Consider the following 14,333-nt stretch of genomic DNA (forward strand, 5'->3'; position numbering starts at 1 on the left):
AGGGCAATGGAATCAATAAACATAAATGTTCAAAATTAAAAGTATCCTATGAAAAATAAAGAGTACTGAATTAAAATGCTGACCGAAGTAAATGTTTAATGTTTTATATATTAGTGTTTTGTGAGCTTATTATAAGTAATGCTCTGAGCAGCTAACAATAAAAGTATATGACCACGTAACTTCTGAGTTTTTAGTGCGAAACCCGCCGCTTCTTAGGCATTAGTGTAAAAATAGTGGGTAGAACTGTAGCAAAGAAGATAGTTCGAGTACCACTTTTTAATGACACTATATATCAATTTCAGAAACAAAGTAATGATGTGGAATACCAGTTTGTGAAATAAATAAAGCTACTAAAGTATTTTTCATTGTAACTTACCAAATTCAGAAATATTCTTAGCATGGCAATGAATCCTTTCAGTATATGTACAATTTGAACATAAACATTTTTAACTTCATTACTTTTAGCAATGTATTTTTTTAACAAAACTAAACATGAAGTATATAAAAATATTCAGTTTGAGTTCAAGTTCTGTGTAGGAGTATGATCTGATGATACAGCTGCAAAGGCAAGAAAGAAATCTAGGATATTTACCCAGATTTAGGAACTGGTGCCAAAATATTAATCCCTACACTCCTAACTTCGCTTGAATTTTTTATATTAAAAAAAAAAAGTTAGGTACACTAAATAATGTGTTTAGTTATGTAATAGAAATTGTGAATCACTAAAAATTGAAGAGTTAAATTTAAGATATCTCTCTTTATTAGGAAATGATACAGAAGATGATCATAAACTAGTGTTGCATGTTGAGTACAATGGTTATCAAGGAGAAAATTATTGAAAATACTTGAATTACAGAATAAAATCTCACTATTTACATAGTACAAGAAATCAGTTTGGTCTCAACATTTTATTGTTATGAATTGCACATATTTGTTTGGTATCTTTGGTATTTTTAAGGATCTTCATACATTCGTGAAAAGAAGGAATGTGACATGTTTTTCAATGGCAGATAATACTTAAAGGCAAAAACAAAAGTGAAAAGCTTGAAAAAAGAGAGCTTCTACAGAGTATTAAAATGTGGACCAAAATTTAATAACAATTTTTAAGTATTTAGGTCGTGATCTTGATAATTTGTATCTGCGAAGTTATCAACAAGCACCTTATAAATTTGATAGAATGATTTAAATTCTTTTTTCATCAAAATAATATTTACTTATCAGATATTAATGAAATCCAAAATCAATTTCTTTCACAAGTTAAATTAAGTTTAGCAATAACTTGCAGAATAAATAGTTGACACTTCCTGTTGAAGCATTGGCAATAATTTTGAAAATACAGTATCACTTGCTTTGTCCTAGATAAAAGTTAAAAATGAATTATCTTGAGCTTGCTAAAATTGCTATAAAATCACTTATTTCATTACTATCAACAGACTGATAGCTCTATGATAAGTTTATAGAAAATTAAAAGTTTAAATAGGTCATTCTCAGTGTATAATGTTGTCAATAGAACCTACAACAGACAAATTAACAAGCAACAAACAAGTGCATTTGTTACATTAAAAACTTTATATTTTGATGTGTGGGATATCTCTTTAAAGTGTGAAGTAGGTATTTAATATAAAGAATCACTATTTTGCTCACAGTTTTTTAATTCGTATTATAGCAATATAAGTTCAATTGAAATAGTGATTCTTTATATGAATCACAGTCTTGCAAACTTTCAATGAACAATATGTACAGTTTTTAATTTTTTATCTTCTGTAGTGATTATTCTATTTATTAAACGTAACAGAATGGTAATTTTTGAGAAATGATTTCTTGCTCTAGATTGTTGACAGTGTCCTATATTTCTATTCTTGCTATGAATGACGCAATGCTAGGAAAATGGTAAATGCTCAGCAAATACCTGTAGATAGCTAGATTTATATCGATAACTTGGATTACATTTTCTGAATAATTTCTCACTGTGGATGGCTATATAGAGAGATTTATCTGCCAGTTTCCAGGGGTAAAAGTCACTGAAGTACACAACAGAAATCTTACTTTTTTTTTTTTTTTATCACTCCCCTATTCTAATCCTTCTGCAATGTCGCGCCATTTCTTTCTGGAGAAAGTAGCTAAGGCAAGCCACAGAATCAAGCTTCAAGTAGGTAGAAAAGATAATATTAGGTAATCTATTAAGAGAAACATGAACAACTTTACCCAACCAATATTTTAAAATTTTAACCTTGAAGATGTGTTAGGCTTTGAATATTTAAGGTATTCTATCAAAAATAAAAATATTCCTGGAAACTTGACTTATCGTTGTTTTATCATTTAGGTAAGTAGAACAGAAAAGGGGGAAATAGAAAGGTTTCACCAGCTCCATCATTTTTTGATGAAACTATGTAACTGCCCACAGGGTCACGAGACCCAGTCTCATCTCCTAATTTTACATGTGTTCCATCATGGAAGAGGAACTTCCTGCTTCTGATAATAGCTGGTCAGGGAAGGCCTCTTTGAGGCGGTAATATCTCAGTTGAGACCTGAAGGTTGAGAAGAGGCAGCTAGGAAAGAGCTGGGAGAAAAGCACCGCAGGCAGAGAGACCAGGTTAAGAGCTTGAGAGAGCAATGAGTGCAGTTTTTCAGACGCTTGTCATGAACCCAGTGCAGTGGGGGCAGAGCGAGCGAAAGGCCTAGGAAATGGCGTTGGAGAGGCCGAAAGCAGCAAGGATCATGCGGCGCCATGCATGCTCAGGGAAGGAGTCTGGATTTCATCCGAGGTGCGGTGGGACAAGGGTAGTGCGCCCGGCGACCGCAGACAGCTGTCAGAGGACCGAGCCGGAGGAATGGTGTCTGCGCGAGGGTAAATCCCCAGGACCGGATGCCTCGCAGCGGGCACCGGAGGGTTGTCCAGCCGCACTCCTGCTCCGCCCCGTCTGGCTCACCCAGCTGCACTCGCGCGTAAAGGAGGCCGGCGATCAACACCGGAAAGAATGCGAGAAACAAGTTCTTCAGCTTCAGCTTCATGGCCCTGCCGCCGCCATCAGTGCAGGCAAAGTCCCGCGGGGGCGAGGGGTCCCCACAAGCTGGCTAAATTATTTGTGTGAATCCTCCAGCCAACATCGAAACAACACAAAACTATTGGGACAAAATGATATACACACATATATGTATGTATGCATACATATGTAAAATAAATTAATATTTATATATTATATATAATTCTTTATCATTCTCTGAATAATCTAAGTATATATTTTATATAAATATATTAAAAATATAGAGAAGTATATACACATTGTAATTATATTAAAAATATGTATATATAGTTTTATCCTCATAGAAATATAGTGAGCTAAATATTATTACATCAAACTTAACAATAAAAAAATAAGAGGGAAAACAAAAGACAGCAAAGTATTTTATTAAATCGTAAGACAGAAATATTTTCTACCTTAGTTGTAAATTGAGGCAAATTTAAAAAAGAAATGAGCATAGTTGCTTGTTTCAATTGTACTTATATATTTGGATCAAATGATTCACCACTAAAAGCTATATTGGTTTAATTTCTCCATTTCTAATACAGAGTATTAATAGTGAAAAATAGGCAATCAAATCCAAGTATTTTATTTTCAATTTCTGATACCCTCGTGGAACAAGTTAAGCCTAAACAAAACTCAGTCATATTTTTACTCACTTTTCCCTTAGATTTTAAAATAACTTTCCATTATATATTAAGATATTTATTTTATATTTTATATTAATTTCTGATAAAGGTCAAATTTAAATTTTTTATAATAATTTTTAGCATCTTTCTTGAAAAATTGATTTCTTTCCCACCAGTTTGTGACATTTTCCTAAAATAAGTTGAGAGCCTGGTTCACATTCAAATGTTCACATTCAAATTTTGGGTTTCTAGTATTCATCAATTTAATTTAGCTTTGTTAAATATGAGAAAATCTTTCCTTTTCAATACTGAGAGAGAATTACCCCTGAGTTATTCAAGAGGTGGATAACTTTTGCCTGGAGAGAATGTAATATTGATATAAGTTTTATAGTTTTGCCATGTCCTGCAGTATATTTGACGTCACATACTATTATTTGTATATTTTCACCACCAACCATGTTGCAATATTGGAAATTGCAGTGCTAAGGTAGATGTAAAAGATACCAGAGTGTCAATAAATCCCAGAAAGCTAGGCTTCTACAATAAGAGATTTGCTCTTAGCCCTCCTGTCAGCAAGGCTGAGTGCTTCTAAGAAACAAAATAAGATCCAAAATATAGCGTATATAATTCTTCATAAATTCAGATATGTGAATGAGCATGATGTCGCAGCAAAGTGCATAGAGTTTAGCATCACTCTGAACAATGCAAGCATACTTTCTCTTTTCAATAAACTGTATAAACCATTATGCAGGTAAAACAATACCACAAAATTTCTGAAAAGTAGCAGAGTGTGATGTCATCAGAAAATTTCTTAAAGGAATAAAAATAACCCACGTTTGATTGAAATCATATAGTTCTCGGTTTTTTCTGTCTGACTTATTTCATTTAGCATGATAATTCTCAAGATTCATCCATTTTGTCGCAAATGGCAGTATTGCATCTTTTCTTATGGCTGAGTAATACTCCATTGTATATATGTACCAAATCTTCTTTGTCCAATCATCTATTAAAGGAAATTTCAGTTGTTTCCATGTCTTGGCCACAGTAAATAATGCTTCAATGAATATTGGGGTGCATATATCTTTACAGATAAATGTTTTCAAAATTTTTAGGTAGATATCTGTAAGTGAGATTGCTGGGTCATATGGTAATTCTATTGTTAATTTTTTGAGGAACCACCATACTGTTTTCCATAGTGACTGTACCAATTCACATTCCCACCAGCAGTATATAAGGGTTCCTTTTTCTCCACATCTTCAACACTGGTTATTATTTGTCTTATCAGTAATAGCCATTCTTACAAGTGTGAAGTGATAGCTCATTGTGGTTTTGATTTGCATTTCCCTAATAGCTAGCGAAGTTGAGTAACTTTTCATATATTTGGTGGCCGTTTTAATGTGTCTATTCAGATGTTCTGCCCGTTTTTTAAAAATTGGATTGTTTGTATTTTTTTTTTGTCATTATTGAGTTTGTATGAATTCTTTATGTATTTTGGATATTAGGCCCTTATTGGAGGTGTTGCTTGCAAATATCTTTCATTCAGTTGGTTGCCTCTTTGTTTCATTATGGTTTGTTTTGCTGCGCAGAAGCTTTTTAGTTTGATATAACCTCATTCATTTATTTTTGCTTTTATTTCCCTTGTCTTTGAGTTCAAATTTATAAAATCCTCTCTAAATCCAAGGCCCATAGGTTAAGTACCCATTTTTTTTTATGTAATTTATTGTTTCAGGTATTATTTTAAGGCCTTTTATCTATTTTGAGTTAATTTTGATGTATAGTGACAGATAGCAATCTAGTTTCATTCTTTTGCACGTGGCTTTCCAATTTTCCCAGTACCATTTATTGAAGAGAATTTTTTTCTCCATTATATGTTTTTGGCTCCTTTGTTGAAAATTATTTGCTCATGTGTATGTAGGGATTGAACTAAAGCAAAAAATGAACAAGAAAAACAAAGAAACAAAAACGCATAGACACAGACAATAATTCAGTGGTTACCAGAGGGAAAGGGGAGAAGTGGGAAGGTAGAAAAGGGTAAACAGGGTCAAAGATATGGTGACAAAAGGAGATTTGACTTTGGGCAGTAAACGCACAGTCCAATATACAGATGATATATGATAGGATTATACACTTGAAACCTATATAATTTTATTAAGCAGTTTCATCTCAATAAATTTAATTTAAAAATAAATAAATAAAATATATAACTAAAAAAAAATAAGATACATATATCTTTATCTAAGTCAATATATATATAAAACCCTGCTGCCTTTTGTTTGAAGATTTGATGTTAGGAAAACATCTAGGCTCTTTTTTGTTTGACCAAAGGTAAACAAAATAATACACATGAAAGTGCACAATGAAACACTATACCAAATCTTCTTTCTCTCCATAACAAGCAAATTTTTTTCTTAATTCCTTTACCTTTTTCATCCAGCCCTCAAACCCCCTTCCATTTGGCAATCATCAATTTGTTCTCTATATCCATGAATCTATTTCTCTTTGCTTTAGACTTTGTGTGCATGTGTGTGTGTGTGTGTGTGTGTGTGTGTGCGTGCGCGCGTGTGCGTGTGCATGTGAAATCAGTCTTAGGCAAATTAATTTCTGGTAAAGTACAAGTTAAGAATCACTCTTTGTCTTTTAACTTTAAGTGATCAGGACAATTCTTTTGCATATAATTTTAATCAAAGTCAGATTTTTTGACATAAAACCTTTAATCAAAGTCTTATTGTCTTCTTCACATTTGGTTTATATCAGGGATCCTATAAAGGACAACTGAGTATACTCATTTGCTCACTAAAGTGGACAAGGTAGGTACCATTTCAGTTCTACAGAATTCTTACCTTGCTTTTCCAATAATGTGAAGCAAGAATACACTTTTTCTCTAAATGATCTAAAATGTGATTTGTTGTTATAGTGACTGCCATGTGCATACGTGTATAATTGAATTACATGTGCTTTTTAGTAACCTATCAATAAAATTTATTAAAGAATTCTAACAGGACAAACAAACAGACTCACAGACATGGACTATAGACTAGCGGTTACCAGAGAGTAGGGGGTGGGGGGAGGGTGGAAGTATACAGGGTAAAGGGGGTCAAATATGTGGTGACAGAAAGAAATCTAACTATGGGAGGTGAACACACAGTGTAAATATATAGATGCCTTACTGTTAAAGTATACAGCTGAAATTTATTGGATTTCATTAACCAATGTTACCATTAAAAAAATTACTTAATTTTTTAAAAAATTCTCTCTCTTATATTTTTTAATTGGATCTTAATAGGAATCACTATTGTCAAACTCTGTTTCTTTAGTATAATGAATAGACTGTTTCAACATTACCTATTATCATGTCGAGGTTAATGCAAAAGAGAAACATTAGCATGTTAGGACAATTTAGATATAGAAAAGCATTCCCAGGAGAGTTCTGAGTGAGAGAAGGTACAGTGGCCTCTTTCGTCAGCCAGCAGATCCTCCTTAGACAAATCTTATGTCTTGGGAACCTATATAGGTTAACAGCATCTCTCATCACCTCTACTATCCCACTCCTATGTAGTCTAACTGAAGTTCTTTAAAGAGGGTGTTATTTGATGACATGTAAAATGCTTATTTTTATTTACTTTTTAAAATTCTCTTAATAACAGTAACAAAAAGCTTTCATTTACTCCTACTAGATGGATAAAAAGTGGGGCAAAGTTCATTATACTGAAGTTATTTTCATATAATAAACCCATTCTGGATCCTGAACCATTGCAATTGCCAGAGACAAAAGATTAAATTATTTTAGACAATGCAAAAATAAAATGTCTGCTTTATTTAGAAAGAAATGTATCTGCTGAAATCCCTGAGAGTTTATAAAATTTACACAAAATCTTTATTGAAAAATAATTGGAAGCCACTCACAGCATGCTATGAAAATTTGCAATTGTCTACCCTTTTTAATTCTGACATTGTTAGCTCTCTTTGTTTGTGATATGGAAATTGAAACTCAATAGTTTTTGCCCAATGTTCGACAATGCAGAATCTTAACCATAACTCTATATTCTATGGGCCTACTAGACTGGAATGAAATTTAAAATGTGTAGATAAACTTACATTTCTTGATCAGGAAACAATGTAAATTTTCTGATTAATACATACATATATTCCTATATGCTCCAAAATATCAGATGTACTCTTGCAAATAATTGGTCCCTTGAACATACTTAGTATATATTAAAAATCTAGCTTGATTTTCCTTGTTCAAATTATTGATGACTTTTCAAAATACATAATATGTAGTTTGGTATTAGAAAAAAATAATCCAAAACAAAGTCCAGAAAGAGGAGAAACTCTATCTTTATGATAAAGTGAAAGAATAATTGGTATCCTTTTAATCCTTTCCTTCTCTGAACTAGATCATTTAAATTTCCATTATTTGGCAGAATACATGGAAATGTTTGGTATAGCAATTCCTTCAATATCCTTAGATTCAATTTCCGAACATATTTAAGTTTTCTTTTTTCTTTTTTTCTTATTTCTCTTCTTAACAGAGCAAGAAGCTGTGCTTTTCCCTACAGACAATTCACGGACAACAGCCTAGCTTGTGGCCCACTTTAGTTCTTACCCAACTGAATTTAAAACGCTATCACAAGATTCCTTCTAAATCACCAAAACTTAACAGGCTATTTTCTCTCTGCATTTCGACTGCTACTTTCTTTGTACTCTGATGTTATGATACCAATTTAAACTTCCCCTTTTCTCTATGCCTAATATAAAAGGTTCATCTGTCAGCAAAATTGTTAATGCTGCCTTTCATGTTAATTATTCAGATAAATGAATCATTTAGATTTGTTTTATCACCTTATTTTTGAAAGAAAATAACTTATTTGCTATTCACCACCTAAGAATAGTTTTTAATATTCACACAAGAATATTCATGTAAAAGATACACTCCGCTAGCCACTGGCAATATTCAAAATATGTAATAAGGGGTCCAACCTGAGTACCAGCTAATTAAGTTGGATGTCAGTCTTGAATTCCAACAGATTATCACTCTGGCCACCATCTGACACATAGGCTGGTATGTCTATTCCAAGTATTCATGATTCTGGAAGGAGTACAGATTTCAATACCTTCTCAACCACCTCCCGTGTAAAGGGTAAGAGGGTGAGAAAAAGGAGACGTTACAGCTACCCTGTCTCCAAGTGCAGCCTGAAACCAGTTAGGCAGGGGGCTGAAAAGCGATGTGTTTGGGGGCCGAAGGAGAAACAAAAAACCTCCAAACGCCTCGTTTATTCGGCCAAAGTGTTAATTAAACACATGTAATATGATTTAAGTGCTTTTAGAAAACATTTCATTCTTTAATTCATCTACATGCTAATGCTCTACGTAAGCAGTAGGGACAAAATGCATATGGGCAAATATAATTAAAGAAAAGTGGCAAGACATGTCTTTAAATCAGAATTTTTATTCTGTCCCCTGATCTGTCCACCTTTATCCCTTTACTACAATCCTTCAGTTTTTGAATCCTGTAATGTCTCCTGGGCCTACAGTGGGAATCATGTTTTGGGGCAGCAGGGAATCATTTTTTACTATATAGTGAATTTCAAACCCTGGAACACTTATAGTAGCCAGGATGCATTTTGGAATCGGCTGTTGCAACATCGGCTAAACCACGATGTTGGACCATGTCTTTGTGAGTGCTTTTGCCCAGCATTCCCCTCTAATATGTCCCATATTATGCTCTACATACTTCTATTCCCCTCATCTGAGGTTGCTTATCCTTTAGCTGAGGATTGGTATAGTGTGGTTTAATTGACATGACTGATGGTGTGTTTATTTTCCAGGAAATTCTAGTGCTGAAGATTAGAAGCCAGATGTCATATTTTCTCTTCTCCTTCTATCATTTCTCTATTCTTAGCTTCATCTATCTTCTGCACAGCATGTAGGCCAAACTGGCATTATCAATGTTAGCATCAGAGAGACCTCTTGGAGAGGGTAATAGGTTTGGTGACAGAGTAACCTAATTTTTCCACATTCAGCGAAGGCATTTATTTTATTATTATTATTATTTAATGATATTTTAAAAGTGATGGTGGGTGGATATAAGGGAAAGAGCTACTGCCCTTTTTTTCCTGTTAAATCAGAAAATAAAGCAAATAAACTTTTTTTATTTTTACCATCTGATATATTGAAAATTACTCAAAGGGAGGAGAAAGGTAGTAGAGTCTAAGCAATACTGTTTTTCTCTGCTTTAATTTTGTCTTTGTTTAGCAGCTCTAATTCTATGAGTCGAATCTTCAGTACTGAAAAAATTAAATAACATGAATTTTTGGCATGAAACTATATAAATTCTGGATATTATATTTCAAATGAACTCTTCTTGGGAGGAGATCAGTTTGAAGGGTATTAAATGTGACTTTGCTGGAAAAAGCATTAGTACTTTAAACATTTTTTTTTCATCCAGTATAATAATGTCTAACTTGATTGGAGGGTTTAGTTCACTCATATTTAATGTAATTAGTGACATAGTTCAATTTACATGTGCCATTTTGCTCTTTGATTTTTTTAATGTCTCTTACTTTTTTGTGTTCCTATGATCTTTCATATTTCCTCTTTTTGTTGTAAACAAACATTTTATACTGTTATACCATTTATATCATTTTAATTACTCTGCTAATTTTTACCGATATTTTTTACCTTTCTATAGTGATTGCTCTAGTAATAATATGCATTAACATTCTCACTTTAACTCACCACAATCTCCTTTTTGTTAATACTGATTTAAAAATCTAACAACTTTGAACCAGATTGGCTTCATTTCCTCACCATGTTTTTTATGCTAATAGCTATATATATATCATAATATGTATGTTGCATTATCCTAACCTACATATTATATTTACTACATATATACAAGATTCTAGTTCTCCTCATCTTTATCTTGTGGTTACAAGTTACTATCTGAGGTTATATCTTTTTTTACCCTAAAGGCTTCTTTTTTTTCTTTTTTCTCTTCTTTTTTTTGGTAGTAAATATCTGCTAATAAAAAAATTATCTGCTTTTGCTTCTCTGACAATGTCTTTATTTTGCCTTTATTTTTCATGGGATTATTTTGCTAGATAAATAACTTTAATGGATTTTTTTCTTCTTTCAACACTCTTATGTCATCCTATTGCCTTCTTGACTTCACTCTTTCTGATGAGGAATAATAATAACATTGGGCCTATGTGTGATGAGTTGTTTCTTAATTATACTCAAGTGATATTTACTTGTACTCAAGTGATATTTACTTTAAATAAGTTGGTTATGATGGGCAGAAATTGTACTCAAACACCTTAAACCCATAAGACTTCCCTCCTCAACCAGTGGAACGGTGTATGGGTTGGGCAATACATTTAAAGTAATAGCCCATTCTCAACCTCCCTTGCCTTTCATGTTTTGCCAGGAATTCTAGAGTCTTTCTCACACAAGATTTAAGCATGAGAGATTACCTTAATTCGTCTCTGCTTCTTTCATATTTAGTTTCTCCCCAATAAATTTTGACCTACCCATTGCCACAAACCAGAATGTAGTCTTGGGCTAGCATAGCTACAGATTTTTCCCTGTGATTCCAAGTCAAATCTGACAATTAAAGTTAGCAAAACTACAGGTTTTCACTATCCACCCAGAATTGCGTCTTATACCTCCAGCAGAAGAGTTTATTTATTTATTTAATTTTTTTGCAGAGTGGATCTTCAAACAGCAGTTTTATTCTATTTAGTTTTTATCGGGGTGACTTTGATTAACAAAATCCAATAAATTTCAAGGGTACAATTCAACACTTTTTGCATTGTATGTTCACCGCCCATAGTTAGATTTCTTCCTATCATTACATATTTGACCCCTTTTACTCCTATTTACCTCCTCCCTCCCCCCTTTCCCTCTGGCAACCACTAGTCCATTATCCATGTCCATGAGTCTCTGTTTGTTTGTCATGCTTGTTTGTTGCTTTTAGATTTATACCCCACATATAAGTGATATCATGTGGTTTTCAACTTTTTCTATCTGGCTTATTGCACTTAGCATGATTATCTCAAGATCCATTCGTGTTGTTGCAAATGACAGTATTTCATCTCTTCTTATAGCTTAGTAATATTCCATTGTTATTCTATCATTGTATATCTTATCCATTGTATATATCTATCATTATACCACATTTTCTTTATCTTATCATCTATTGTAGGATACTTCTGTTGCTTCCATGTCCTGGCCACCATAAATATTGCTGCTATGAATGTCTGAAGGAACTGAAAATTGGTACAACTACAATAGAAAACAGTATAGAAGTTTCTCAAAAAAATAAGAATTGATCGACCATATCATCAAACTTCTTATTTTTAAGGTATGGTTATTCCAGATTCACCTGGGTGTATGTGGAGAGAAGGAAGAGAAGAGGGGCAGCTCTAGGCAACAAGGCCCTTGTCTCCCACCTTTTTTCATTTGGAGCTCTTGTAATTTATTAAATAAACACTTTTTAATTTTTTATATGTCTTAGTCAATATCAATTCCCTTAAATTGTTGTCGTTGATCATTTTATCCACTTTTACACTGGTTTTCTGCAGAAGAGTATCACCTAGCCCCTCTGGAACTATTATTGGACGTCTTATCATTATTAAATTCTTGAATGATACTCAGTAAAACTGCTGATAAAAACAAATTGTTATATCTGGTTATTGAAGAAGGGGGAGGGATCTAGATATCCACGTCCAAAATGAAAATTGAATATTGCTATAAACCTGTTAAAGACATATGTTTGTTCTCCAGAGACTCTATGCTTAATACTTACAGATTAATAGAAGTTTATGGTTCTCCTATAACCCTGATTATATCTGTAAGTAAGAGTTTGTTTATTTCAATTTATAAATTGCTGATAAAATGATCAAGTTTGAATATAGGCTGTGCATTTGTATAAACTGAAAGTTTAAGTAAGATTTTATGGATTCTCCAAAGTCATAAATCCTAAAATCCTACCAAAATACTGCTCCCTTTGCTTCAGATCTTTGGTATTGTTATGGCTCATGATATGGTAGAAATATCATCCTTTGTCTGCTAGCCGCACATGGAAAAAAAAAAAAACTTTGACATAATATTTCACAGAAATAATCAAATCTAGGCCCTTATCTACACCACTGTTAATCTTGAAGAATGAAAAGTATACTATGATAGCAAATTATTATGGCAAGCTCTTTTCTCTTACGTATATTTCATGACCTTGCCCTAACTGTTGAACTACAAAATTAGGGCAAATTGAAAAAAAAATGATAGATAAAATAGAATAGAGATTAGAATAGTCTATATGTGTTCTGACCAGTATAATCTCAGCCTTACTAAGTAACTCTATTAGCAATTTGGAGATCTACAGTACATTCGGGAAAATGGCACAATTTAACTGAACAGGGGAATGAAAATTTTCTTTGACATTTTCTAAGGGCTTTCTCCTATTATATTAAGAAAGTGTGTCAGCATTTTACTGGAGCCAGCAAAAGAGATAAATTTTTGCTCAAACCCCAATTTCTGGTCTAGGAAAGGTCTTTATTATTTAGCCTTCAGGAAAATGAAAGTGACAGATTGCAACTGTCAGTAGATACTGACTCCCTTTATGTTTCCCTACTTTTCCTATTTCCCATAGGATAGAGAACTGATTAAACTCCAATTCCAGGATGTGAAACCAATAAATTTCATAACCATGTGCCTTTAGCATGCCCTAGTGTTGCTATGGTGATTATAATCTGCATTAGTTTCTCTAAAAATTGTTAATTAGATGTAGTGCCAGAAAGCTGATAATTCCAGTTGTATGTCTTAAATCCCATCATTCATCCTTACTTTTTGGTCTTCCTTATATAGTTTGTCGTTTCTATTTATTTCTGCAGCACACATAAGGAAAGTTGTATATATATACATATATATACACACATATATATGTTTATATACACACACATACATATATACACACATATACATATATGTATTTTACAATTGTCTATGCTTTTGGGTCAGCAAATAATCTTTTCATGGGTATCACCATTCAACTAAGAGAATTCTAAACCAGAAATCATTGGCTTAAATTTATCCATAGTTTGGACTTACAGTCAAGATGGTATAGCAGGTAGATTCTGTGCTCGCTTCCTCTCATGACCATATCAAAATTATAACTAAACTACAGAACAATCATCACTGGGAGTTGCCCGAGGTCTGGCTGAACAGAAGTTCTACAGCTGGGGACATACTGAAGAGGCCACCTCTACACTGGTAGGAAGAGTAGATATGTGAAATGCACTGGTCTCATAACTGCGTGTGGCAATTGAAAACTGGGAGGGATATCTTGGCTGTACGTGTTCCTCTGGAGAAGCAAGGGGTCACAGCCCCAACCAGGCTCTCCAGCCCAGGGTTCCAGTGCCAGGAAGTCCCCATGACCTCTGGATGTGAAATCCAGTGGAGATTATGGCTGAGTGAGATGGAAGGCTGCAAGAGTCATAGACATTACTCTTAAGGGGCCCACAGCCAGATTTACTCACTGATAGACTTGCTCGCTCTGAGCTCCAGTGCTGGAGCAACTGCTCAAGAAGTGTCAGGTACATATTGGGAGGAGCTTAATTGTCTGTCTTCTCGGTGAAAGCTAGAGAAGTGGCATTCTCTCAGACAGATGCTGGCAAAATTC

The 14,333-nt window shown here is 33.5% G+C and overlaps 1 long non-coding RNA gene across 1 annotated transcript in view; it reads right to left on the reverse strand.

Annotated features, from left to right (window-relative positions):
* Positions 1-2,247: 2,247 nt before the first annotated feature.
* The window catches only part of LOC120588364 (uncharacterized), a 28,833-nt gene continuing 16,747 nt past the window's right edge, over positions 2,248-14,333 (reverse strand). The window contains exons 2-3 of the long non-coding RNA XR_005649235.1: positions 2,931-3,123; positions 2,248-2,528 (exon numbers count right to left, since the gene is read on the reverse strand). This is a non-coding gene — a long non-coding RNA (uncharacterized LOC120588364). The remainder of the gene's footprint in view (positions 2,529-2,930; positions 3,124-14,333) is intronic.

Source organism: Pteropus medius, unplaced genomic scaffold (genome assembly GCF_902729225.1).
Source record: "Pteropus medius unplaced genomic scaffold, Ma_sr-lr_union100, whole genome shotgun sequence".
NCBI classification, from domain to species: domain Eukaryota; kingdom Metazoa; phylum Chordata; class Mammalia; order Chiroptera; family Pteropodidae; genus Pteropus; species Pteropus medius.